This window comes from Delphinapterus leucas, chromosome 1 (assembly GCF_059928025.1).
Source record: "Delphinapterus leucas isolate spDelLeu-1000000601 "Yukka" chromosome 1, BTC_Dleu_Yukka2, whole genome shotgun sequence".
Lineage (NCBI taxonomy): Eukaryota > Metazoa > Chordata > Mammalia > Artiodactyla > Monodontidae > Delphinapterus > Delphinapterus leucas.
The window spans coordinates 167,550,172-167,575,827 of NC_143129.1; the positions used below are offsets into that span (position 1 = coordinate 167,550,172).

General features: G+C 50.0%; 1 pseudogene; it reads right to left on the bottom strand.

Moving 5' to 3' along the window:
• Positions 1–12,291: 12,291 nt before the first annotated feature.
• Positions 12,292–15,227, bottom strand: LOC149750810 (mpv17-like protein 2 pseudogene; annotated as a pseudogene).
• Between the last annotated feature and the right edge of the window lie 10,429 nt (positions 15,228–25,656).

The following is a 25,656-nucleotide window of genomic DNA, read 5'->3' on the forward strand; positions in this document are numbered from 1 at the left end:
TGCTGGGTTCACCATCAAATCGTTCCATGTGCTTAGGGCTGGGTGTTGGCTGGGAGTTCTTGTCTCTTCTGATGGTTGTTTCTGACATGTTTTAGTTTGTTCAGCTTTCCTGTCCCTGCCGTGCATTGGGGTCCCAGGAGGCTGGGCGACTGCACTCTGTCCCCAGGCTGAGGACGAAAGGAGGATGGGGCATCTTTGCAGGTGAGCACCTCCCCCTGCCACGGCTCCCAGTGCCCTCACTCCACCTCCCAGGACAGGGGCATCCAGGGCCCCCGTGTCCCCAGACCGTGCCTGCAGCTTCCCCTCCCCAAACCCCAACTCTCCAAGAACACGTGCTGCTCCCCAAGTACTCCTGACAGGCCCGTGGCTCCCAGGCCCTTGCATAGGCTGTTCCCTCTCCCGGGAATGCCATTCCACATCTTCTTCATGTGCAGAAATCCTGCTCATCCCCCAAGACCCAGGCACGAATGGAGGGTGGGGAGGAGCTAACAAATTTACCCTCCTGCCATGTGCCAAGGGCACCGCGAGAGGTGAGCACCTTCAGCGAGTCCAGTGCCACCTGGGCTCCGATCACAGAGTGGGCTGCATTAGCCCATTTTACAGATGGAGAAACTGAGGCTCTGAGACACTGAGTAACCTATTCAAAGTCACCCAGTGGTCAGTGGCAGGGCTGGGATAACTCTGACCAGGTCGGCCGACCCACAGACCAGCCTTGTCCACCAGCCCTGGCTCTGGGCATCCTCCTGACCCCGGGAAGGACATCACTCCTTCCTTCATGTCTCCTGGAGCATTACTGAGCATTCTTTCCTCATGGTCGTTCCCTGTCTGTCTGCCTCTATCCCTGACTGGTCCCTCCTCAACAAGAGGAGCAGACTGAATTCTTCTCTTGCTCACTCTGTGGGTCGAGGACAGCCAAGTGGCCCCAACCCATTCCCATGTCCTGGTGCCCAACTCTGCCCCAGAGGGAGACAGACCCCAAGAGGGTACAGCTGTACTTGCCTAGGTTAAGCCTCTGTGTTTGTGTCCAGTTCACTTTTTCCCATGTTCAGCTTCTCATGAGGGGCTGGGGGGCTCAGGCAAGAAGAGTGGGTGAGTCACGTGGGAGCAGATTTAAGTTCAGCAGCAGCAAGCTGATGTGCCCAATAGTGGGACAGGTTCTTCTGTTTGGTGGTGAGCTCCCCATCCCTGCGAGAGTTCAAGTTATTGCAGACAGTGAAGAGAGTGTCTCCTGCATTACCAGGGGTGCTGGACTAAGGCGGCTTCCTGTGCTAAGATTCTGACTGCAGGGTGTCTATTTCAATGCCACGTTCCTCCGGATTGATTCTGTGATTCCAAGGGTTTGGTAAGTGAGGCCCCAGGTTTTCGCCAGTTTCCTTAATTCTGCAGCTCTCGGGCCCGTGAGTCCTCGAATGCTCCTGTGAGTCTAGAATTCTAGGATTCTGTGAAAGGGACCAGATGCTCAGGTTCTGTGATTCAAAGACTGTGTGAAAGCATCTGTGAGTCTGTGAGAGATGCTCTAATTCCAAGATCCCATGCATTGCAGATGCCATGAAAGGGGCTGACAGATCTGAAAATCCTGGGCTGGGAGAGAAGGAAGGTTCCCGGACACCTCCCCTCCTCGGTTTCAGCGTCTGCAGGGGGAGGACACTGGGAGCTCCTCTCAGCAGTAACATGCGGGGTCCCCGGGAGCCCTCATCTCCACACTCCCCCTCCTCACCTGGCTCGCCCCCCCCAGGTCCCCCCATGCTGAGGGGGTGACCCGGGTCCTGAAGCCCCAGGGACAGAGCCCATGTGACCAAACATTGACGGCTGTGCCCCAGATGAGCCCTTTGCTGTTCTGTCCTTGTTTTCCTGTTGCATTAATTATGAGGAACAGCCTTTGCTGAGTGGAATTTTCTGGTGCATCTCCCGCCGTATAAGCAGCTGGGGACAGGAAGCCAGGAGCCCACTTTCATTTCTGTTCTGTTTGTGTTTCCTGGTCCTCTCGGCCTGTTCCACGGAGCTCTTCTCCTATGTTCACTGTTTAGCCTGGGAGCTCTCAGTGGGCTCTGAGCACCGGCTGTCCTGCCGGGTTCACTCTGGCTTCTCTGGAAGGAACTGGATCCCAGGGAGGGAGACATGGGAGACAGGCAGGGAGGGCCCGGAATTCTGGAGGCTGGGTCCACAGTCGGTCCTCCAGGACGTCCCAGGGCGGCCCCCTCCCACCCACCCCAACCTCAGCGGGCAGGTGGGTGCCCTGGGCACCTGCGGCAGAGAGGGAACCCAGCAGACTTGGCAGTGGAAGAGAGAACCAGGGGTGGCTGGGGTTAAATCTACCGCAGCCTGGGTGCAGAGGCCCGCACGTGAGGGAGGGGGAGTCCCTCGGGGCCAGGCGGCGAGGGCACCCACCCACCTGCTCTCTGTGGTCCAGACGGCAGGAGCATCTCTGGCAGCTGCTGCCCGGGCCCCTCTGGTCAGATGTGAACAGAGGGGAGCCCGCACCCCAGGCCAAGGCAGGACAGGCCTTTGGCTCAAGGACCAGAGACCGGGCTGCCTCCATGTGGAGAGATGCTGTGAGGCCAGAGTATCAGGGGACCGATCAGAACCGCGCAGCCTCATTACCCTCTGGCCTGTTTCCCACCTCACGGGGCTGAGGTGGCGGCTACAGTAACCGCACAGACAGCTGGGGTGACACAGGCAGCTGGGGTCAGGGCCGAGGGGAGAGAACCCAGGGCCTGGGGGCCTGAGGGACGGGCTGGCCTGTGAGAGAAGGGGGAGGGTTGTGTTCGGAGCCCCCACCCCTCACCTGTGACGGGCACGTCACACACTCCATCTTCTGTAATCCTCCCTCACAACAGCCCTGGGAGCCTCTGTTATTAGCCCCATTTTTCAGATGAGAAAACTGAGTGTCCATGATGATATGACATGTCCAATTCACCAACCGTTCAGTGACAGGGCCAGAATTCCCACCCGGGCCTGTCTGGCTCCACAGCAGGTGGTTTTCCTTGTGCCCCAATCAAAGCAGACATGAAATAACCAACACTGACAGGCTCCATCAGGCACAGGCGTCAGGCCCGCGTGTGTAAGCTCCAGGAAGGGCCCTGGACTGAGAGTGGGGAAACTGAAGCTCAAACCGTGGCCCGTTCACTTCTTGGATGTGTGTGTGTTTGCCTTTGGCCTCTCTCAGCCTCAGTTTCCTCATCTGTAAGATGGGAGTGACGACCCTACCTATGGGGATAGCATGAGGGTTAGAATGAGACCTGTGTGCCTGGCACACAGTGGGCCATCGATAAACATGATATGAGGCAGGATCTGAGGCTGGGCTCTGAGCTCTCTGCTGGCTCCTTTCCTGGAGCTCTCTGGTTCCTAACTCTTTGTGAATCCATTCATCTGTCCATCCATCCACCCATCCATCCATCCATCTCTCCACCCATCCATCCACACATCCATCCACCCACCCATCCATCCATCCAGTTGTTCTCTTGCTGACTTACAGCATGAACCTAGAACTGCTTTGTGCAGGAGGGAGACACTATGAGGGATAAGACTGTCACTGATGCCCGAAGGCCCTTCCAGCCCCGTGAGAATGACCATAAGTAGAGGTCTGGTGGAGTCCCGAGGGAGCACTGCAGGAGGGAGGGGCGAAGTCACCACCAGCCTCGGCAGAGGAGGAAGGGCATTCTGGGCAGAGGCATGGCACGCGTAGAGGAAAGGCGGAACAGAAGAGCCTGGCTTATGTGAGGAAGAGCTCATTGCGGCTGGATCCCAGGTCCAGCACCCGGTGGGTGTGTCATGGGGGAGCAGGGAGAAGACACAGCCTGAAAGGAGGCAGGGCCAGACTCAGAGAAGCCTTGAATACCAGGCCAAGAAGGTTGAACTTGAGCCCACAGACAGTTAGGAGCCACTGAAGCTTCTTGAGCTGGGGCGTGGCAGGAAAATTCACATATTAGAAAGCACCTTCCAGCAGCAGGACAGGAGTGAGGGGACCAGCTGGGAGGCTGGTGCATCTCCTGGGCCCAGTACTTTAGGGCCTTCCTCTCACAGAGGGTTTCCTGGCACACAGGGACCACAGGTTGGATGACTCGGGTGCACATAGCAGGGCAGATGGGCTGAGCAGTGGTTCAGGGTCAGTTCAACCCAGAGCCCAGCGCGTGACCCAACCCACAAACACACAGCTCACACAGCCCCACGAGGTCCAAGGGACTCCTGGAGTCTGCGCCTCCCCCAGTTCCCACCCCCTACAACAGCCTCATCACCAAGGGGACTGTTCCAGCCCCTCCCCCTCCCCTGTCCTTCTCAGCAGGTGCGCTCACTCCTCTGCCCAGAGAAACCCCAAGCCTCAAAACAGAAACTCCCTAGATTTCCTGACACCAAACATGCAAAGCCCCCGGCACCCACACCGCCCTCCTCCTCCTTCTCCTGGAGATGGAGATGGTCCCCTCCCTCTGCCTGGGCTCAGACGTGCTGTCAGGCCCCTCCCACCCGCCTCCTCCATCTGTCCAGGGGAAGAGGGAGGGGCAGCTTTAATCTCTTTGTCTATCTGTCTGTCTGTCTGTCTATCTATATTTATGTCTCTCTAGCTCTATCGTCTCCTTCCCTCACACCTGATTCATATTTGGTTATATTCAAGTCTCTCTCTCCTTATAACAAACAGCAAACAGCAAACAAACCTGAACCCTGTGTCCCTGCCAGCTGTGTCCCTCTCTTTCCCCTCACAACCTAAATTCCTGAACCAGTCGTCCACACTGGTTGTCTCCCCCCCATACTCCTGTGCCCACCACAGACCCCATGCGGCCCCTGTGACACTGCTCTTGTTGAGGCCACTCTGACCTCCATGCTGGTTCAGCCAGTAGCCACCTCCAGCCTGCAGCCACCACCACGTGACTGGCTTCTTCCCACCCTCAGCCCTGTCCATAACCACACAGAGGCCAGAGGGACCTTCGGACTCAAATCTGCTTGGGTCCCTCCCCTGCTCACACCCTGCACAGCAAGCGCCATGCTCAGGATAACATCCCAACTCCCTGGCATAGCTCTGCTGCCCCCACCACCATTTACTGGATGGATGGATAGATGGATAGATGGATGGATGGATGACGGATGAGTGTGGTGGACAGATGACTGGATGGTTGGATGGATAGATGGATGGGAATGGCTGGATAGGTGGATGATAAATGGATGGATGGATAGAGGATACATGGATGGAGGATGAATAGAGGCTGGATGGATGATGGATGGTGGATACATGAGCATGTCAAGGACAACACATCTAACACTCAGAGCTGGTTCAGAACCCCCCAGATTGCACCAAACTGTCCTTGCGTGACCAGCAGATCCTCACCCAATGAGAAGACAGTCTCACACAGGATGAAGCCATACTGTTCCGGGAACTTCACCTGCCTTTTTTGTTGCTCCTCGCAGCCACACCCCTATGAGGTGGGCCTCTTGAGCTCAGTCTACAATCAAGGATATGGTGGCTCCAAGTGGCTACATCACTTCCCCGGTGGGTGGCCGAACTACCCAGGCGGCCTGTCCCAGAGCTGTGAATGTGAGGAGGGCGCCCCTGGGGCTGCTCGCGCAGGGTTGTGCTGAAGATTGGGTGAGAGCTCTCTTCCTGGCTGAAAGCCCCCGGGTCACCTCACCCAGAATAAGCTACTGATGCTCACGGTGACACTGATACTAATAATAATACCACCATCCGTTGCTGCCGCATCTCCGGGCCAGCCCTCCACCCGCTTCACCTGCTTCAAGCCCCACCACTGACCCGCGAGCCGCTTGCTACTGCTCATCCCACGTTACAGAGGAGGAAACTGAGGCTCACGAGGTGCAGTGAGCTGCCCAAGGTCCCCCGTCCCACCACCGGCAGAGCCAGGCTGGACCCCAGGGATCTCGCTCAGGCTCGTGGGCCTCCTCAGTGCCTCCCGAGCTCCAGTAGCTTCTCTGACCCTCCTGTGCATTTGCCGCCTCCACCCTCCACCTGCCCGATATTGATTTTGATTCAATCAGTCCCTTTAAATTGACTTGAAATGACCTCCCTTTTTCAAGTTGCCTCACGCTGAGCAATAACGTCCCATGAAATCAAGGGTTTAATGCATTAATTACGTGTGAGTATTTTTTCTGATACCCATTAAAATAAATACATGACTGGTAAAATATAAAATACTAATGTTTGTCCGTGCAGCACCCGCAGTCACCTCTCAGACCCCCACTCCCTGGGAGACCCCGGGGCTGCTGCTGGAGAGGCCGGGAGGAGGGGGAGAAGGTGGCATCTGGGCAGTGGACGTGGCCTGGCCACTCCCAGCCCAGCCCGGCCCAGGGCAGCGGCTGTTTCTTTCTCCTGGGGAGGCCCCACCCTCATCTGCCGCCCCAGGCTGGGTCTTGGAAAGGGAAACACCGTGGCAGCTGGACGGGGCCCACTGACAACGGGCCCCAGGAGGGAGGGCCCTGGGGGAAGGGACCAAAAGGCCGTGATGGCCTCAGCGGCCCTTTAGAATAAGATGCATGCGGGATGCTCATCACACCCCTCCTTCCTCTCAAAGGAAGCCCCAGGCACCGAGGATCAGAATTCCCCGCTCTGCACCACCGCAGGGAGAGAAGCCTGGAGGTGCCTTCTGTTCCTGTGCAAAGGGTCCTGCCAGAAATGAAGACAGGAAACTACAAAGGAAAATCTGACAGCCAGAAAAGGGAACAGAACCTTCCAGAAAGGCAGCCACATCCCCGACCAGCTGCAGCAAACATGGTGGGGTGGGGAACGGGCAGAAGAGCTTCCAGGCTGGAGTTGGGGCTACAGGGATGGGAAAAGTGTGCTGAGATGGGGTGTCTGCTCTGGGCCCATGAGAGGGGACGTGGTCGAACTGAAGGAAGTCCAGATGTAGCACCGGCGGGGGCAGGGACCCCAATTCAACTGCCCCAAAGAGTTTGTTGGGGAAGAAAGGTTTTCCACTGGGAAAGAGAAGCATCGGGGCCACGTGGGGCAGACAGGCCTGAGTTCAAGTCCCAGCTGGGTGCTGGGTGTGGGTACAGGGCAGGGTTGGACCCATCTGGGAAGCAGGGTTGAGGTCAAACTGGGCATGAATTTATCTGCAGTCATGTTCTCCCAGTGGGGCAGCTAGAAAGGGCTGATGCTGGCACGGGAGTTTCGGGGACGGTCACAGTGAAAAAATGCCTACTGTGTGCTGAGCACGGGCCAAGGCACGTTCCACAGCAGCATCTCAGCAAGCCCTCGGTAGAAGCAGCCGAGGACACAGGAAGCACCAATCCCCCCCTCACAGAGGGACGGGGAGCCTCAGAGAAGGGGAGGGACTCATCCAGCGTCTCGTGTGCCAGAGGCCAGAGCCGGTCTCCCACCCAGGCCTGGACAGAAGCAAGGTCTCCTTGGAATGCAGGTTCCAGGGCCCCCACCCGCTTGAAGATCTGCCAAATGGAGGCAAAGAGGGAGTGAAAATAGCAGGAAATTTGGAGGTAATGGGCCTGGCTTCCAATTCCATTTCCAGCTCAAGTGCCTTGAGCAAATCCTGCACATCTCTGAGTCTCCATTTAACACCTTCAAAATCCTCCCTGCTCCTCACTCGTAGCCCAGCGCCCTGCACACACCTGTCTGTGAAATGGGTCTGTAAAATGATCACTGTCAAGTTAGAAAACCCGTGGAAAGCTTCCGGCATACAGTAGGTACCCAAGAAATGGTAGCTCAGTAGAGGACCAAGGCTGCCCGGACCCAAATCCCCAGAGACTGCATCCCCGTGAGCAGAGCAGCCCTTCCCCAGGCCAGCATACCTGATGCCAGTTGGGCTCCAGTGACCAAGCCTCCCAGCCACGAGGCAGCTCTGAAGAGGGTGAGGCATCTTCTCCTAGCACAGAAGTCCCCTCCCCATGTCTGTCTTCTCCCACATAATTATATTTGCAACTGGGACAGATGAGGTGTTGGAATTTTCATCCCATTTTTCACAGACCTTTGAGCCAGGATATACCCACACAACTGAAATTCAAAGCCATCCTCTGAGTGGGAGTTAACCATCTTCCCTCCCTTGTAAATCTACTAATGAACTGTAATTGCAAAGGTAGACCCTTTATTGAAATCTGATAACCAATTCACTTTGGGGCAAAGCTGTTCCCAAGACTTGAAGAAGGAAAGAAGTGTATATTAATTAGCTTAATTATTTATCTATATAAAAATCAAGAAAACAAAAACATTGACTAGAGAACAACTTGCCAATAGACAGTGGCTGCCCTGAGGAGATGCTGATTTTCCTTTTTTCTGGGACTTGTTTATAACCTTCTGTTGATCAAACCTGGATTGGAGAGAACGTGGGAATTACATGGAGAGGGTGGATGGAATGAGGCCCTGGAGCAGATGTGGGGAGAATTGGGATGAGTTTGCAGCAGGAGTTTGGGTTAAAAAGACCTCAAGATGCCAGCCCCTCGCTTTCTCCAAGTCTGACAAGATGGTCCTTTTACACTCATCCCCTCTCAGGGAAGAATGTGTTCCTCAGGAGGGTGGCCGTGTAGGTGAGGCTGTGCCAGTCAGGGATCCAGTGTAGGCTGGGTTCCTAGAAGCAGAGTAGGATGGGGACCTGTGGGCAAGTGGCTTGTGGAGGGGGCTCTCAGGAGGGGGGCGAGGGAAACAGGGGAGGAAGGAGAGGAGCCAGGCAAGGCTGAGGGCTCAGCTTGAGTCTGGCCCCAGCCTGAGCCCACAGGGAGCCCTGGAGCATTCATGGCACCACATGGCTGTGCCCCTTGGGCAATCAGCTGGGCCTTCTGTACCTGTGTCCACTGGTCACCAACTGGGGAGAATGTAACCTCAGCTTTTTCAGGGTGAGCTGGAAGTCAGCTCCCTTCAGCTGAGGTTAATACTCACCTCCACTAGAGCACAGGTGCACTGGCCCAGGGAAGAGAATCTTACATGGCAGCCCCCATACCTGTTGTGGGTTGAAAAAATTCATGTGTTGTGGGACTTCCCTGGTGGTCCAGTGGTTAAGACTCCTCGTGTCCACCTCAGGGGGTGCGGGTTCGATCCCTGGTCAGGGAACTAAGATCCCACATGTCACAGGGCACAGCTAAAAAAAAAAAAATTCACATGTTGAATTGTCCTCCAGGAATTCATATGTTGAAGTCCTAACCCCAAGTAACTCAGAATGTGACCTCATTTGGAGATAGGGTATTTACACAGGTAACAAGTTAAAATGCGGTCATTAGGGTGGGCCCTAATTCCATATCACTAAGGTCCTAATAAAAACAAGAAATTTAGACACAGACATGCACGCAGGGAGAAGGACGTGTGAAGATGAAGGTAGAGACCAGGTTGATGTTTCTTCACACCAAGGAATGCCGAACATTGCCATCAACCCACCACAAGCGAGGATAGAGGCGAGGAACAGATGCTTCCTCACAGCCCTTGAAGGAGCCATCCTTGCCAACACCTTGATCTGGGACTTCTAGCCTCTTGGAACTGTGAGACAATGAATTTCTGATGTTTAAGCCTCCCAGTCCACTTTGTTACGGCAGCCCGAGAAAAGAAATATAAGGCTCAACTCTGACTCTGAACATGATTCTCCCCGTGCAGCATCCAGGCCTTGCCTTTGATACCAGCTTCCTAACCTTCCTTGAGAAACCTCTGGGCAGCCCTCTAAGTCCTTGGGGTCCGGCAGAAATCACTCCACCCTCATATCAACCTGGCCAACCAGAGTCCTGTATCTGCCTGGCCACAGTTATTGGTTCAGAAATGAGCACGTGACCCAACCTGAGCCAATGAGGCTGAATTCTGGGACTCTCTATGGACTTGGAGACAGCAGGGTGTAAGCATGGTCCCAGCTGTGGGACCACCTAGAAGAAAGGGCCTGCAGGAATGTGAGGCCTCCATGACAGAGACTCAGCCAGGAATGGAGACCTGATGACATAATTTATTTAACTAATAGGATTTCGTTTCCCCCATCATCCTAATTTCTATCTATGTGTATATATTGCATCAAATGTATAGCTGTTTCAGATCAATTTGGGAACATATATTTTAAAACTACAAAAAATGGGTAGATTCAGACTGTAGTCCAGGGTGATCTTGAACTGGGAAGTAAGACTGCATTATTAAGGAAAAATTAGAGTGATCATTTATTGAAGTTGAATTATATACTACATGTGCTGAGCATCAATGCATTTGTTTTACATGCATTACCTTAAGCCCCACAGTCATCCCTCTGAAGTAGGTCCTGTTATTCCTTCACTTTTTCAGTTGAAGAAACTTGTGTTACTTTCAACCAGCCGTTTCGCTACCCTGATACCAAAAACAAAGATAAAACACAAAAAGAAAACTACAGACCAATATTCCTTGTTTATGTCTCCTGCTTTCCTGTGCATTACCTGAACAATTTTTAGACTTCAGTTTTTATTTATCTATGGTGTTTTTAGTGTATCTCTTTTTATAGCTTCTTTAGTGTTTGTTCTAGGTGTTACATTATATCTACATCACTTATTACAGTCTCCTGGTGGCATGATTTTACCAGTTTGAGTAAATATAGAAAACTTGCCTCCCTTTACCCTCCCCCATTTAAAACATAAATGTCTTAACTATTTCTTCTATATACATTTTGAACCATTTCAAATAGGGTTGTAAGTCTTGTTTCAACCATCAAAAACAATTTAGAAAACTTAAGAGGAAAAGTCTATTGTATTTACCCATATTTTTGCTCACTGTGTTCTTTCTTCTTCTTGGTATTCCAAGATTCCTTCTTTTATTGTTTCCTTTCCATTTAGAGAATTTTTTAACCATTCTTTTACGGTAGGACTGCTGGCAACAAATTATCTTAGTCTCCCTTCATTTGAGAATGTCATGGCTTCCTCTTCATTTATGAAAGATGTTTTCACTGAATATAGGATTCTAGGTTGACAGTTCTTTTTTTTCAGCACTTAAATATATTTGCCACTTCTTCCTAGCCTCTGCAGTTCCTGAAGAAAAATAAACTGTCATTCTAATATTTATCTCTATTGATAAGGCATCAGTTCTCTCTCTCCGCTTTCAAGATATTTTGTTTAATTTTTAGAAGTTTGACTATAATGTGTCTTGGTGTGGATTTCTTTGGTTTTTCTTATTTGAGATTCGTTCAGCTTCTTGAATGTCTAGGTTTATGTCTTTTGCCAAATTTTGGAATTTTTCAGCCATTATTTCTTGGACTACTTTTTCAGATCACCACCTACACTTCTCTTCTCCTCTGGGATTCTAATGATGCAAATGATAGATCTTTAGTTATAGTTCCATAGGTCCTTGAGGCTCTGGTTTTTTTTCCTCCAAGTATATTTTTTCTTTGTTATTCGGTTTGGGTAGTTTCTACTGCCCTGTCTCCAAGCTGACTGACTCTTTTGTCTCCTCCATTCAGCTATTGAACACATACATTGACTTTTTTATTTTGGTTATTGTTATTTATGACACAGAATATAGTCTATCTTGGAGAATGGTCCATGGGCATTTGAAAATTAATGTGTGTTTTGAATGGAGCATTCTGTATATGTCAATTAGATCCTCTTGATTGTTTGCTCTGCTCTAGATTTTTGCTGATTTTCTGCATATTAGTGGTACCAATTGCTGAAACTGTGGTTTTGAAGTCACCATCTATAATTTTGGATTTGTCTTTTTCTCCTTTCAACTTTATCAGTTTTTGCTTCATGTATTTTGAGGCTCTATTATTTGGTGCATATATATTTAGGATTGTTATGTCTTCTTGGTGAGTTGATTCTTTTAACATTATGTAATGTCCCTCTTTCCTCTCTGTCTAGTAATTTTCTTTGCTCTGAATTCTACATTATCTGATATTAATATGACCACTCCTGGGTGTTTTTTTTTAATTACCAAGAGAATTTAATGGAATCTCTATAGTCCATGACCAGAGAAAGATGAAACCCTGCCTAAGTTTCCAGATTCTGGGAACCAACTCCAGGCTGGACACTGTTTTGGGGGGATGGATGATGTCCCTACCCTAGTCCCAGGGCTTGAGGGAGCTCAGTGCAGCTGCTCAGACCAGAGCCCTGCCCACAGCAGTGTTGAAGACTTGGGGGTTGGAACTGGCTGACTGGCTGGGACCCAGTGCTGAGGATGTGACATCTCAGTCACCAGTCACTGAGGCTCCTGGTGAGAAGGGCTGGGTGATGCCTGTCCATCTTCATGGTTTTGTTCCAGGTAAGGAAACTGAGGCCAGGCAGAGGGTTTCGAAGGGGCAGCCCAGCTAGATGCTCAGAAGTTGGGTGAGGCTAGGATTCAGCACAGGACCCTGGCCTGGCCTGCCATGGGAGCCCATTCCACTTCCCTCCCAGGAGGATAATCAGCTGAGGGGGTTAGCCTTGCCCTGTCTGACATCATGTTGGGGGGTGAGGCAGTTCAGTCTGCATGGTACACAGGACCACAAAGCCTGGGAGCATCACAAGGCCTAGGATCTGGTACTTCAGGTAGGAGAGGTACCTGTCCCAGCCCAGTATCAGGCTGTTGGTGTAGGTGACTCAGAACTGGGGGTAGGTAGGAGCCATGAATAGAAATTCACCAGCTGCTCAGCTGGCCTCACATACCAGTCAGCCTTGAAGAATTCCCAGAACTTGTCCCACAGCTCCTGGCAGCTCTCAGCCAGCATCCAGCCCTCCAAGAAGTACCAGAGACCCAGCACAGGGAAAACCATCAACTGGTTGACAAGGACCTTCCTGAGGATGTTTAGGAGGCCACAGCAGTTGGACACAGGGAGCAGGTAGTCCAGGCAAAGGTATCAGCATTGTATGAAGGGGCCCATGCTGTAGGCCACCACAAATGTGCTTGATGAGCACCTTGGGTCAAACTTCTGTCAAGGCCAGGCACAAATCTCCCAGGACTGGTATGTATTGTCCCCAGCCTCCATGAGAGTGCCACAGCCCAGATTATTGGTGATGAACAGTGCATGGCCTTGGAACAAGGGCTGCCCTGCAGCCTATAGGCCACACAGCCAGTTCCAACCACCATATACCATAACCTGCCCCTACTTCTTTAATCAACATTTTCATGGTGTATCTTTTTCCATTCTTGTAATTTCACCCCATCTATGTTGTTGTATTTGAAGTGAGTTACTTGTACATAGCATATTGTTGGATCATGTGTTCTTGGGGTAATTGTTTATTTTATTTTGGTTTTGGTCTACTCTGCCAATCTCTGCCTTTTAATTAGTGTATTTAACCCATTTACATTTAATTAGTGCTATGTTAGGGCTTAGGGCTAGGATGTTATTTTTTATTTTCTGTTTGGTTTCTTTGTTTCCTATTCCTCTTTATCTTTCTACCTTCCTGTGCATTACCTGAACATTTTTTTAGGATTCCATGTTGATTTATTTAGTGTTTTGAGTCTATCATAGTTTTATTGGTGTTTGCTCTAAGTATTATGAGATATGTACATAACTAATTGTACTCTACTGGTATTGACGTTTTACCACTAAGAGTTAAGTGTTAACACCTTACTTCCATTGAGATCCCTTTACCCTTCACACTTTTTAAGTATCATAGACTTAAACACTCCCCTTAGAGATATTGAATACCACAGTAGATGGTTTTTAAATTTTGCCTCTACCACAAAGTATGCAAGAAAACTCATGAGAGAAAGGATTGCATATTCTATTTACCCCTATCCATTCTGATAGTCTTCATTCCTTTTTGAATTTCCAAGCTTCCTTCTGCTACCATTTTCTTTCTGTTTAGACAATTTCTTTTAATCCATTCTCTAAGGATACATTTTCTAACAATAAATTCTCTTAGCTTTTCTTCATCTGAAAATGTCTTTACTTTCCCCTAATTCTTGAAGGATATTTCCACCAGATATAGAATTCATGGTTGACAGTTCTTTTCTCTCTGTACCTGAAAAACTGTTGTACCACTTAACCTGAGCCTCCACAATTTCAAAAGAGATATCCACTGTCATTCAAACTAATGTAACATAAGTAACAAGTAGTTTCTTTCTGGATGCTTTCAGGACTTTTTCATTGTCTTTAGTTTTTGAACATTTAATTATAATGACTTGGCATCAGTTTCTCTGAGTTTATCCTATTTGGGGTTTGCTCAGCTTCTTGAATCTGTAGGTGTACATGTTTCATTAAATTGGGGAGGTTTTAGCCATTATTTCTTCAAATACATTTTTAGTCCCACTCTCTCTCCTCTCCTTCTGAGACTCTAATGATATCATTGTTAGTTCTTTTGCTATTGTCCCTCTGGTCTCTGAAACTCTGTTTATTTGTTTGTTTGTTTGTTTCAGTCTATTTTCTCTCCATTGTTCGGATTGGGTAAATCTGTTGATCCTCAAGTTCACTGATTCTATCTTCTATCATCTTCACTCTACTGTCAAGCCATTCACTGAGTTTTTTATTTTTGTTATTGTATATTTTAGTACTATAATTTCCATTTGGTTCTTTTTTATAACTTAGATTTCTTTGCTGAGATGTTTTTCATTTGTTTCCGGAGAATTCATAATTGCTTATTGAATCATTTTTGTGATGGCTGCTTTAAATCCTTGTCAGATTACTCCAACATTTGATTCATCTCAGTGTTGACATCTGTTGATTATCTTTCTCATTCAAGTTGTGATTTTCCTGGTTCCTGGTATGATGAGTTGGTTTGTTTTGTTTTGTTTTGTTTTGTTTTTGTATCCTGGACATCTTGTATGTTATAAGACTCTGGATTCTATTTAATCTTTTATTTCTTTTGGTTTGTGTGTGTGTGGCTTTTTGGTTTTTGTGGAGGGGGGTTGTTTGTTTTGGCAGCTGTTATAGCAAGAGGCCAGATGGGTGTATATGCTCAGCTCCCCCCAGCATGCCTGGAAATTGGACACCAACTCTACCCTCTTGTTGCTGCTGAATGCAGACATTAAGCTCAGCTTCCCAGTGCCCTACTGACACCAGGGATGGGAAAGCCGAGGGCTGACTCGCTTTGTTGCTGCAGGGTGGAGGCAGGAGCTGAGCTTCCCACTGGGTCCTGCTGACACCAAGGGAGGGGAAGAAGAGAAGCAGAGTGCCACCTAGCCCTGCCACCACCCCCTCATTCTGCCTCATTGATGCCAGGTGGGGAGACTCATTTCTCTGGGTCCCACTGATACCAGCTGGATGATGCATGGGGGCATTGAGTGTGAATAGCTGCACCTTCTATCACCATAAGTCTCATTGCTGCCAGGTGGGAGCAGATGCTTAGCTCATGACTAGACCCATCTGACGCTACTCTGGCAGGGGAATCAGAGCATCTACGCTTCCTTGCAAAGGGGGTGGGGGCAGGGGGGACATCAGCTTCCTGCTCAGTCCCACTGAAAATGCAGAGGGGTGGGGGGAAGAGTAGTTTTTCTGTTGCTTTTTTACTGGAGTAAGGCAGATTTTGACAAAAAGTTTTTCTGCTATTAGGCCACCCTTTTCCCAGTCCTTTGGCTAGAGTGGCAGCTTTTTCTTGGAGCTTTTTTAGTCTGTGTCTATTTGTGGTTCTGGGTTGGAGGTTTCTGCAGCACTCGGTCGAGATATATGGGAGGCAATAAGTAAAGCACCTCGTCATTCTTCTGAGATTCCCAAGGCAGGCTACCTTCTTCTTTCCATCTTTCAGAGTCTTCCCATGCTTGTTGTTGTGTTATGTCCAGGGTTATTAGTTGTAAGTGGGAAGACCTGGGAGGCCTGGGGCTACTCCATCTTGGAAGAAACGGCAGTCCCATCCTTTAGATACGTGTTGTCATTCTTAGATATGAACACAGAAGCCCTCCCAAACCCCTACAATAGGTCAGCCCCCTCACATGTTTCCATGGCAACCCATGTACTTCCTCTGTGGCACCATCAATTGCATGTGCATATTTATGTGTGTGGTGGGGGGAGTCTTCAACTAATATCGATTCCCATCCTTCCACCTTCAATAGAGCCCACAAGGGTCCAAGGACAAAGACAGGTCCTGCTCACTGCTGTGTCCTGTGTGCATAGAACAGAGCCTGGAAAGGAAATGGAGAGATGCACTAAAGCACAGGGATTTGGGTGGTGGTGGGGACTCCTTTAGATAGGAGTTCAGAAAAGGCCTCTATGAGGTGGTGACCTTTAGGCTAAGACCAGAAAGGCACAACAACAGAGCCATGCAGGTGAAACCCTGAGCTTCCCCAGTGACAAAGCCTTGCGGTGGGGATGAGTTTGATGTACTCCCAGGGCAGCAAGGAGTTCAATGGCTGTAGAAGGACCTAAGGAAATAGATCATCCAGGTCTCTGTAAGCCAGTGGAGAAGGGGGAGGAGAGGTCATTAAAGGATCAATGGAAGAATAAGGGGACACAATTTGACTTGGGTCTCAGGGAGATGTCCTCTGTCTACTGTGATCTGTGGGAACATAACAGGCTCCCAGTGCAGAGGCTGTTGAAACACTGGGTGAGAGATGGGATGGGGTGGGGCTGGGGGGGGGCCTGAGTTAGGTTAAGAGAGGAAGTTATGGGGTGGTTGGATTTGGGAATGGACAACTTTCCATCTGCAGGGGGATGTGAGGGATAAAAATGGAACAGAGTATGGAAAGCATCAGGCATATAGTAGGTGCCCCCCTATTAGAATCTGGTTTCCACCCCTCTCAGCTCAAGGTTTTCACCCCATCCCAGGGCCTCTGTAGCCAGCAGGGTTTGCACAGGCAGCTCCAGCTCTGAAGGGGATACTGTCAGCTGGCTCCTGCAGAAGCCAATGGTATTCCTGAACCTTCTGCCTGTGACTTGTGGTGGCAAGTACGAGTTGGAGCCCAACTTTTCCATCCCGTTGCATTCCAACACTGGGGGTCCCCCAGAAGCACCTCCTCCAAAGCCTCACCTGCTGAATCCAGCCCACCTCACTTCAGGCCAACCTGCCAGCCACTGCCTGCCAGAAATCTGGCACGTCATCCAGGCACTGTGGCCAAGATCCTGGTATGAATGTACAAAAGGAGCTCATGGGTTTTGAAGCCTGCTCCAAGTCTGAAATCTCCACTGAGAATCATAGAGGCAACGAGTATTAGCACTTGGACCCCAGGCATCACGCACTCCAGCCCCTTCAACTTACAGATGTGGAAACTGAGACTCACGAAGGCAAAGGTCCTGAGGCTTAGTTACTAAAAGTACTTTAGGGTCAGGTAGCTCTTGGATTCACATTCTAACTCTACCGCCTCGTTGCTGAGATCTTGGGCAAGTGACTTTCCTCCTCTGTTGGCTTCCTCATCTGTAAAATGGGACGATACTAATAGTCAGCGCTGACTCTGTGACAGGCATTGTTTTAAGCCATATAGATTATATGAACTCCTCTTTAAATCCTCATAGCAACTCCATGAGGCAGGTGCCATCGTTACTCACTCCATCCTACCTGAGGAAACTGAGGCACAGCAAGCTTTTGTAACTCCATAAAGATTTCTCCAGCCAGTAAATGCAGAGGCAGGTTCAAATCCAGCAGGCCTGGCCTTCAAGTCTGTGCTCCCAGACCCGATGCTGTCCTGTGTCCTTGAAGATGACTTTGAAGGTTAATTGATATATGCCTGTAAAGGCTGAGCACGGTCCCCAGCACAGTCAGTGCTCAATAAATGCTGGCTAAGGTGTCAGGGACCTCCCCCTACACAGTGGGGAGATAGCAGTAACTGAGCCAGACACAGATCCCAAGGGGCTTCCGGTGCCATGGGAGGATGGAGGCGTAAACAGTCACTTGCAGCGCAGAGGAGAGCCGACTGGAGAAGTTCGGGGGCCACGGGAGCCCAAGGAGGGGCAGTGGAGACAGAGGAGGGAACAGCATGTGCAAAGGCCTGGTGGTGAGGAGGACGGGCCTGGCCCCGGGCCCAGAAAGCAGCAGGGGGAGCCATTGTAGGCCCCATGGGGTCCAGGAAGGGACACAGTGAGACCTGAGGGGTTTTTCAGACTCACTCTGGGGCAGACAGGGATTAGATGGGGAGGGGGTTGAGCCTAGAGTTGGGGAGGCCAGTGAGCCGCTGCTGGGCATAGGCTGCGCTCACATTCAGGTCCTCACTTCATGGGCAGGGGACTTTCACAAGAAGAGTAGGGCGTGCCCTTCACTCCCCTCTACTGATTGCTCTAGACTGGGGAGAGTGACTCTGCAGACTCTGGAGCTGCCAGGCCATGGTAAGCCAGCCTCCCCCTCTACCCTGTCCTCCCCCCACCCCGTCCCCTCTCCCTCTAAGGCTGTTCCAGTGCATTAAATGGTGAAGCGGCCTCATTACTGAAGCCTCTGGCTCATTAGCAGGCAGCTGGAGGGGCTGGGAGACCACCGAGGAGAGACCCGACGGGGTGGGGAGGGGAAGCAGCAGAGCCCGGGCAGTAGTAACCATCTGCACTGCACCTTCTGCTGCGTTCCGTGTATTCCGATCGGTACACAGACATCCTGGGCTTTTTCTAAATCACTGAAACTCCCATTTGATCTTCACCGCCTGTGTCTCTGTGCTGTTATTACAATGGACCCCGTTTCAGGCTGGGCTGGAGACACAGAGAGGGGAAATGACTTCCTCAAGGTCAGACAGCTGCAGGTGGCAAACCCGGCTCCAATACCAGCAGCCCACATGGATGGAGCTCTTCCTGTGTACCAGGCTGTTACCTGCAGTACAGGCGAGATGCTTACAACCCTACCAGGGAGGCAGCATTATTATCCCATTTTACAGACAAAGAAACTGAGGCACAGAGAGGTCAAGGTACTTGCCCAAAGTCACACAGCTCCATCTTTCTTACCCTCAGACCCTGTTCCTTCCACACTGAGATGGAGTTGGGGTCTTCTGGGGAAAGGACCAAGCCTCACAGGGGTCCCAGGTGATGGCATCCTCCCCCTCCTCACATCACCCCTCCACACCAGGAGTTCTGGGACCAATGAGGGGCCAGGGTATGGAACTGATGGTGCTGCTGAGATTGACACAGACCCACAGTGAGCCCTTCAGAGGCATGAGGGAAGAGGCCCCTCCTCTGACCCAGAGCCCCCCACCCAGGTCAGCTCACCCTGTCCTCCTTCAGTCTCCCACTCAGGGCTAAGAATGTCTGAGGACTTCTGTGATCCTGGGCAGGCGGGAAGCCCACGGTCACCTCCCCCTCTGAGGCCATGGGTATCTGATGGTGACTGTCATGACATCATTGGAGCATGTCCAGCCAGGAGAGGGGACTGGCCAGGCCCATCCAGAGCATCCCAACTCAGACCAGGATAGAGATGGAGGGCATGCTTATTCCCAGCTTCTCTCCTGGAAGGTCCTGCCCAGGGAGACATGAGGATGGGCTTTCCAGAAGCTAGGGCAGCCAGTGAGAGAGGATGATCTCTCTGGAAGGGCCAAAACATGGTTCCTCATCTGAACCTTTGCCTCCTATGGGACCTGATAGCACCGTGGGGTTGCCTCTGCTGGGGAGAAAGTGCTGGAAGCAGGAGGGTCATGGGAGAGCAGAGGTGTGTATGAGAGTAGGGTCGGGGGCACAGGTCGGGGTGTACGTGCAGATGGGCGTGGTGTGTGCATGGGGGGTGGGGAGGGAACTGGGGGGGTATGTGACCAGTCGACTGTTTGCCAGCATGGGTGTGACACTGGGTGTGACCCAGGAAAGGGAGGAGGTGGGAAACACAAACTTCTCCTTTCTTTGACCACTCAGGGAGCCTATGAGCAGAAGTCAGGGGTATGGTAAGGGCCAGAGAGGGCGTTGGTGGGGGAAGCCACATGACAAGCAGTCAATGAAAGATCTGGGAGTTCTAGTCTCCAGAGGACCTTGCTGTGTGACCTTGGGCACATCCCTTGCCCTCTCTGAGCTCCCTGTCCTTACCTGCATAACGGGGATCATCCCAGATCAAGATGCGCTTTGCTCATGCTAATGTCGATTATTATCATCTCCTGCTGGGACGGGGGGGCCAGGGCCTGGGCTGGTATTCACAACAGGCTAGTGACAGATGACGAATGGGCTGGTGACCAGGACACTGGGGCGATTCCCTGCAACTTAAAAGCACGGAAGAAAGAGCTGGACAGCACGCAAAGGTGTTTCTATACCTCCCAGAGCACAGGCTGTCAGTACGGGGTGTCCCCTGCCAAAGCTGTGACAGGATGTATTTCAGTTTGTCAGCATTCATTATCTACTCTCGGCTCTGTTCCACACAAGATTTAGAGGAGCTCACAGCAAAAGGCCATTCAGTAAAGTGATAAAAATATATAGAAACACACAAGTCGGGACCAGAAGACACAAGTCTGCCATCAGCACCTGGATGTCAGGCTCAAGGCCACAGGGGATCTCAGAGCATCCTGGTGACCCAGGGGAAAGGGCACAGAGTCATTCCCTTCCACCCCATTTCTAGCTTTTCTTTTCTTTACCTCAAAATCCAGTATTGTAGCTTCTGAGTCATTCTGCCTGGGCCTCTGAAAGAGCTCTTGTCATGGGCGCCCCAGGACCAAGAACCAGGGCCCAGGGGTGGCATTTGGAGCCTCAACCATTTCACCTAGGGATAGTCCAGGGGATGGAAGGGAGGACTGCCAGTGCCCTCGTCATCCGCTCCCAGAGTCCCCTGCGCTTCTGCCTTAAGGCGTTCCCGCACCTTGCAGCCCCAGAATTAGGGATTTGTGATACTTTGGGATGAAGGGGCCAGATGACAGAGGGCCTCGTAGGCCATAGGACAGAGTGCGGGTTTTATTCTAGACTCCCCGGAAATCCAGTGAGGGGTTTTAGGCAAGGGAAGAGGGGCAGGATCTGGGTTTATTGTTTACAAAATAGCTTGTCTATAACAAGAGGCGGAACCAGGATTGACCCAGGTCTGCCTAATTTCCAAACTCACACCCAGCCCACATGACATGCTGCCCTCCTCCACCCACCCCACGCTCTGTGACCAGCTCAGGGCCCTGGACGGCACCCTCTGTCCCTGGGGTGGGTGACATGCTGTGTGACCTCGAGCCAATCTCCTGCCCTGGCTGGGCCTCAGTCTTCCCCTCCGCTCTCCTTCCCTTCCCTCCCCCATGATGGGTGACGTGGGGCGGGTGAGTGGAGGACCCTGTAGTGGGCCTGGACGGGGCCGCAGGGGGAGCTGGCTCTGGGGGCAAGGTCCTGGGCCTGCTCTGGACTCTCGCTGACCCCCAAGAGCCCCAGGCAGACCGTGACTCTCCGGGACCAGCTTCCCCACCTGGGAGCTAGGAATCAGACCTGCCCCCACTCCTCGCTGCTGGTACCTGGCGGTCAGGTCAGGGCTCTTGACCCCCCTGTGCTCTGGGTGCCCGTGAGGGGGTGACCCGGCTCCTTTCATGGACCCCACACCCAGGGGCAGTCTGGGTGGGTGACGAGGCCGCAGTGTCCCCTGCCCCGGCCACTTGTTCCCTCCCAGGCACAGGTGCGTGCAGAGGGCTGTCCTGTCAGGGGCAGAGGGGCCCGCAGGGGTGGGCGGCACGGGGACCGCAGTGGGGACTCTGCAGGGGAGAGTGCGGCAGTTACCTTGAGTGTGTGAGTGGGGGTGTCCGTGTGTGTGAGCACAGGCGTCTGTGTGTGAGCGTGTGTTTGTGAATGTACCTGTGTGTCAGTGTGTGTGTTTGAATACATGTGTACGAGTGTCTGCATGTGTGTAAATATCTGTGTTTGTAAGTGCATGAGTGTGTCATTGTGTTTCTATGTATGAGCATGTGTTTCTATGATGAGTGTGTCTGCATATGTGAGCGTGCAGTGCGTTCTCTTTGTGAACGCATGTGTGTATGACTGTGTGTGAAAGCTCTGCTTCCCTCCAGGCCCTTTCCCCGCCTCCTTCTCACTCCAGCAGTGGGCTTGGGGAAGGTTCTAGAAGGGACCTTGGGTCCTGGTCCTCAGAGACTGAGCCCGGCCAGCCCTTGGGTCAAGGAAGGCCCTTCTGGCCTGTCGGTTCCCGGCCAACCCCGTCCCCAGCACGGAAAGCACCAGGCCCCTCCCTGCTGGGGGTGCTGCCCTGGGCCCGGCCTGGGGAAGGACCGTGGCCCACCTGTGCTGTTCTCTTTGCACGCTGCCAGGAGAGACCACTATGCCTACTCCTACTACCCGTAAGTAGCGCACCTGCCTCAGAGCCCCGCCCCTCCTGGGGAGCCTCTGCCCCCACCCCGGCCTGGCCTGGCGTCAGCCCCTCCTCCACGGCCACCCTGTCTCTGAGCTTCCCTCCTCTGCTCTGTCTCTCCTCCCTCCATCGTCCTCCTGCGTGGAGGTTACAAGGGCTGGCTTTGTGGTCAGAGTCTCAGGTTCAGACCTGGCTCTCCTCCAGTATCAGCATGGGTCCTAAGTCCTTTCCCCTTTGTCTTGTCTGGCACCTCGGTCATGGAGCTGTGCTCCCTGTTGCCCCACCCCGGCCCCTTTGCCCCTTCTTCCTGGCCTCCAGGCTCCCCTCCTCCACCCTCCTGAGTGAATAAAATCAAGCCCTTCCATAGTCTTCAACATATCAGATGATTTCTATATTACCCCTAACCAACATTGAAGCATCTGTTGTGCTCCTACTGGGTACCAGTACTCACACTTAAAATACAAAGAAGACACAGGTATTATCCTGGTACTGAAGAAGCTTTCGGAAAATTTAGGATGTAGACACAGACTGACACAGAGTTATAAAAGGAGTGAAGAATAATTAACCCTCTACTGGGCACTGCCCTGGTCCCACCTAACAAATATTAAAAGCAAGACCCAGCAGGATCAAACTGTCTCCAAGTAACTTAACCGTGTCCCAGAACAAAGCTCAAGAATATTTATAGGAACACAAAAACATCTGGCCTCCAACCAGGTGAAACAGACAATGTCTGGCACCCAATCAAAAGATACCAGACACTCAAAGAAGCAGAAAAATATGCCTACATATGAGGAGAAAAATCATTCATTTGAAACTGATCCAGAATGCAGAGCATGGTCAAAGGTCGGGTGGAACTTCAAGCTGTGCTCAGGAGGCTGGAAGGGAGTCTTAGTACTTTCTATGTCCCTTCCCCACTCACCACCCACTGGCCCAGTCTCCACCTTTGTCCTTTCTTCTCCAAGGAGTAGGAACCTAACTCCTGTGGTTTATATCCTAAAACCATGCTCATTTTGACACTTTCTTAACATGCAAGTTGTTTTTTTTTTTTAATGGACTGAGGGAACACACATAGCATCAAGATTTGGATTCTAATACCTTTTCCCAACAAAAGGAACCAAGAATCCTTGGGGAAATGGCTGATTCTAGGAACTAAGTCAGGAAGTGTACTAGATGAGCCTGGAGTAGCTTGTAGTGCCAAAAAGTAAACAGGAAGTACGAAACACACATACAATGACGGGAAAATGTCAAAGGAACACAGGAGCCAAGGGAAGAAGCCCCCAATGGCCAAAGCCAGAAACAGTTGAGCAACAAAGTAAATAAAGTAGTATCAGATTATAAAACCCCAAGTATAAAATAAATATTCATGAGTCCACAGTAACTTAAATAAATGATTAAATAACTTAATAAATGGAGGAGATTAGACAAATCTCCCATGCAGAAGAATTCAAAATAATTTAGGTAGATTCTCAGCACTCAAGGAGATGGAACCTAACTCCTCCTTAAGTCTGGGTTACACATCATGACTTCCTTTCAACAAGTGCAGTATGAAAAGTGGAAAAGAGTAACTTTTGTAGAAAAACCTGACAAACACTACCTTAGCCAGGTGATTGGCTAACATCATCACCGATAAGTCACGCTGATAGCATGTACCCTTAATATCATGCGATGCAAATGGCACTTTCCACCCAAACACTCATAACCCCACTATAATCATGAGAAAAAAAATCATACAAAACCAGCTGGGGTTCAACAAATGATGCTGGGACAACTGGATACCCACAAGCAAAAGAAAGCATTTGGACCTCACCCCACATGCAAAACTAACTCACAATGGATCCAAATGTTAAAAGCAAAAACTAAAACTATAAAATTCTCAGAAGAAAACAGTATAAATCTTTAGGACCTTGGATTAGGCAATGGTTTCTTAGATATGACACCTAAAGCATAAGCAACTAATTTTTACTTCACTGAAATTAAAAGCTTTTGTGATTCAAAGGACACTCTCGAGAAAATGAAAATACAGCCCACAGAATGGGGGAAAATATTTGCAAATCATACATCTGATAAGGGCCTAGTATCCAATACGTATAAAGACCTCTTACAACTCAACAATAAAAGGACAAATAATTCAATATTTAAATGGGCAAAGGATTTGTATAGACATTTCTCCAAAGGAGATAAACAAGTGGCCAATAAGCACATGAAAATATAATTAACATTATTAACCATGGGAGAAATGCAAATCAAAGCCACAATAAAATATCACCTCACCCACTGGGATAGTTACAATTTTTAAAATGAACACTAACAAGTATTGGTAAGGATGTGGAGAAATTGGAACCCTCATATTACTGTGGGAATGTAAAATGGTCCAGCTGCTTTGGAAGACAATTTGACAGTTCCTCAAAAAGTTAAATGAGAAATTTGAAAACATATATTCAAGCAAAAATCTTACACACAGGGGCTTCCCTGGTGGCGCGGTGGTTAAGAATCCACCTGCCAATGCAGGGGGCACGGGTTCATGCCCTGGTCTGGGAGGATCCCACATGCTGCAGAGCAGCTGGGCCCGGGAACCATGGCCACTGAGCCTGCGCGTCCGGAGCCTGTGCTCCGCAACGGGAGAGGCCACAACAGTGAGAGGCCCGCGTACGGCAAAAAAAAAAAAAAAAAAAATCTTACACACAAAAGTTCATATCAGCATTATTCATAACAGCAAAAAAGAGAAACAACCCAAAAATGTCCATCAAGTAGTGAATAGATAAACAAAATGTGATACATTCATACAATTGAATATTATTCTCCATAAACAGTAATGAAGACCTTACATTAATTACGATGGCCACTATTTTTTTTTTTAATGGAAAATAAGTCTTGGTGAGGATGTGGAGAAGTTGGAACCCTTTTGCACTGTTGGTGAGAATGTAAAATGGTACAGCCACTGTGAAAAACAGTATGGCAGTTCCTCAAAAAATTAAAAATATGAATTTTTCATATTTTTATGAGATTACCATGTGATCCAGCAATTCTACTTCTAGATATAGATCCAAAAGAATTGAAGGCAGGATCTTGAAGAAATCTTTGTACATCCATATAACAGCATTATTCATGATAGCCAAGAGGTGGAAGCAACCCAAGGGTCCACTGACAGATGAATGATAAGCAAAATGTGGTATATCCATACCATGGAATATTATTCAGCCATAAAAAGGAATGAAATTCTGAGCGATGCTACAACATGGATGAACCTTGAGGACATTATTCTAAATGAAATAAGCCAGTCACAGAAAGACAAATACCGTATGATTCCACTTATGTGAAGCATCTAGAGTAGTTAAATTCACAGAGACAGAAAGTAGAAGGGTGGTTGCTAGGAGCTGGAGGGTGGGGAAGATGGGAGCTGTTTAATGAGGCTCTAATTTCAGATTAAAAAGCTTTGGAAATTGGTTGCATAAAAATGTGCATATATATGTGCTGTTCAACATTCTTGAACAGTACACGTAAAAACGGTAAGTTAAAGATGGTAAATTTTATGTTATGCGTATTTAACCACAATTAACAATGTTTTAATTTTTTTTAATTTTTAAATTTTTTTCAAAAGGAATGAAGTACTGATCCATGCTACAACATGAATAAACCTGAAAAACATTATGCTAAGTGAAAGAAGTCAGTCACAAAAGGCCACATGTTGTAGGATCCACTTTATGTGAAATGTCCAGAACA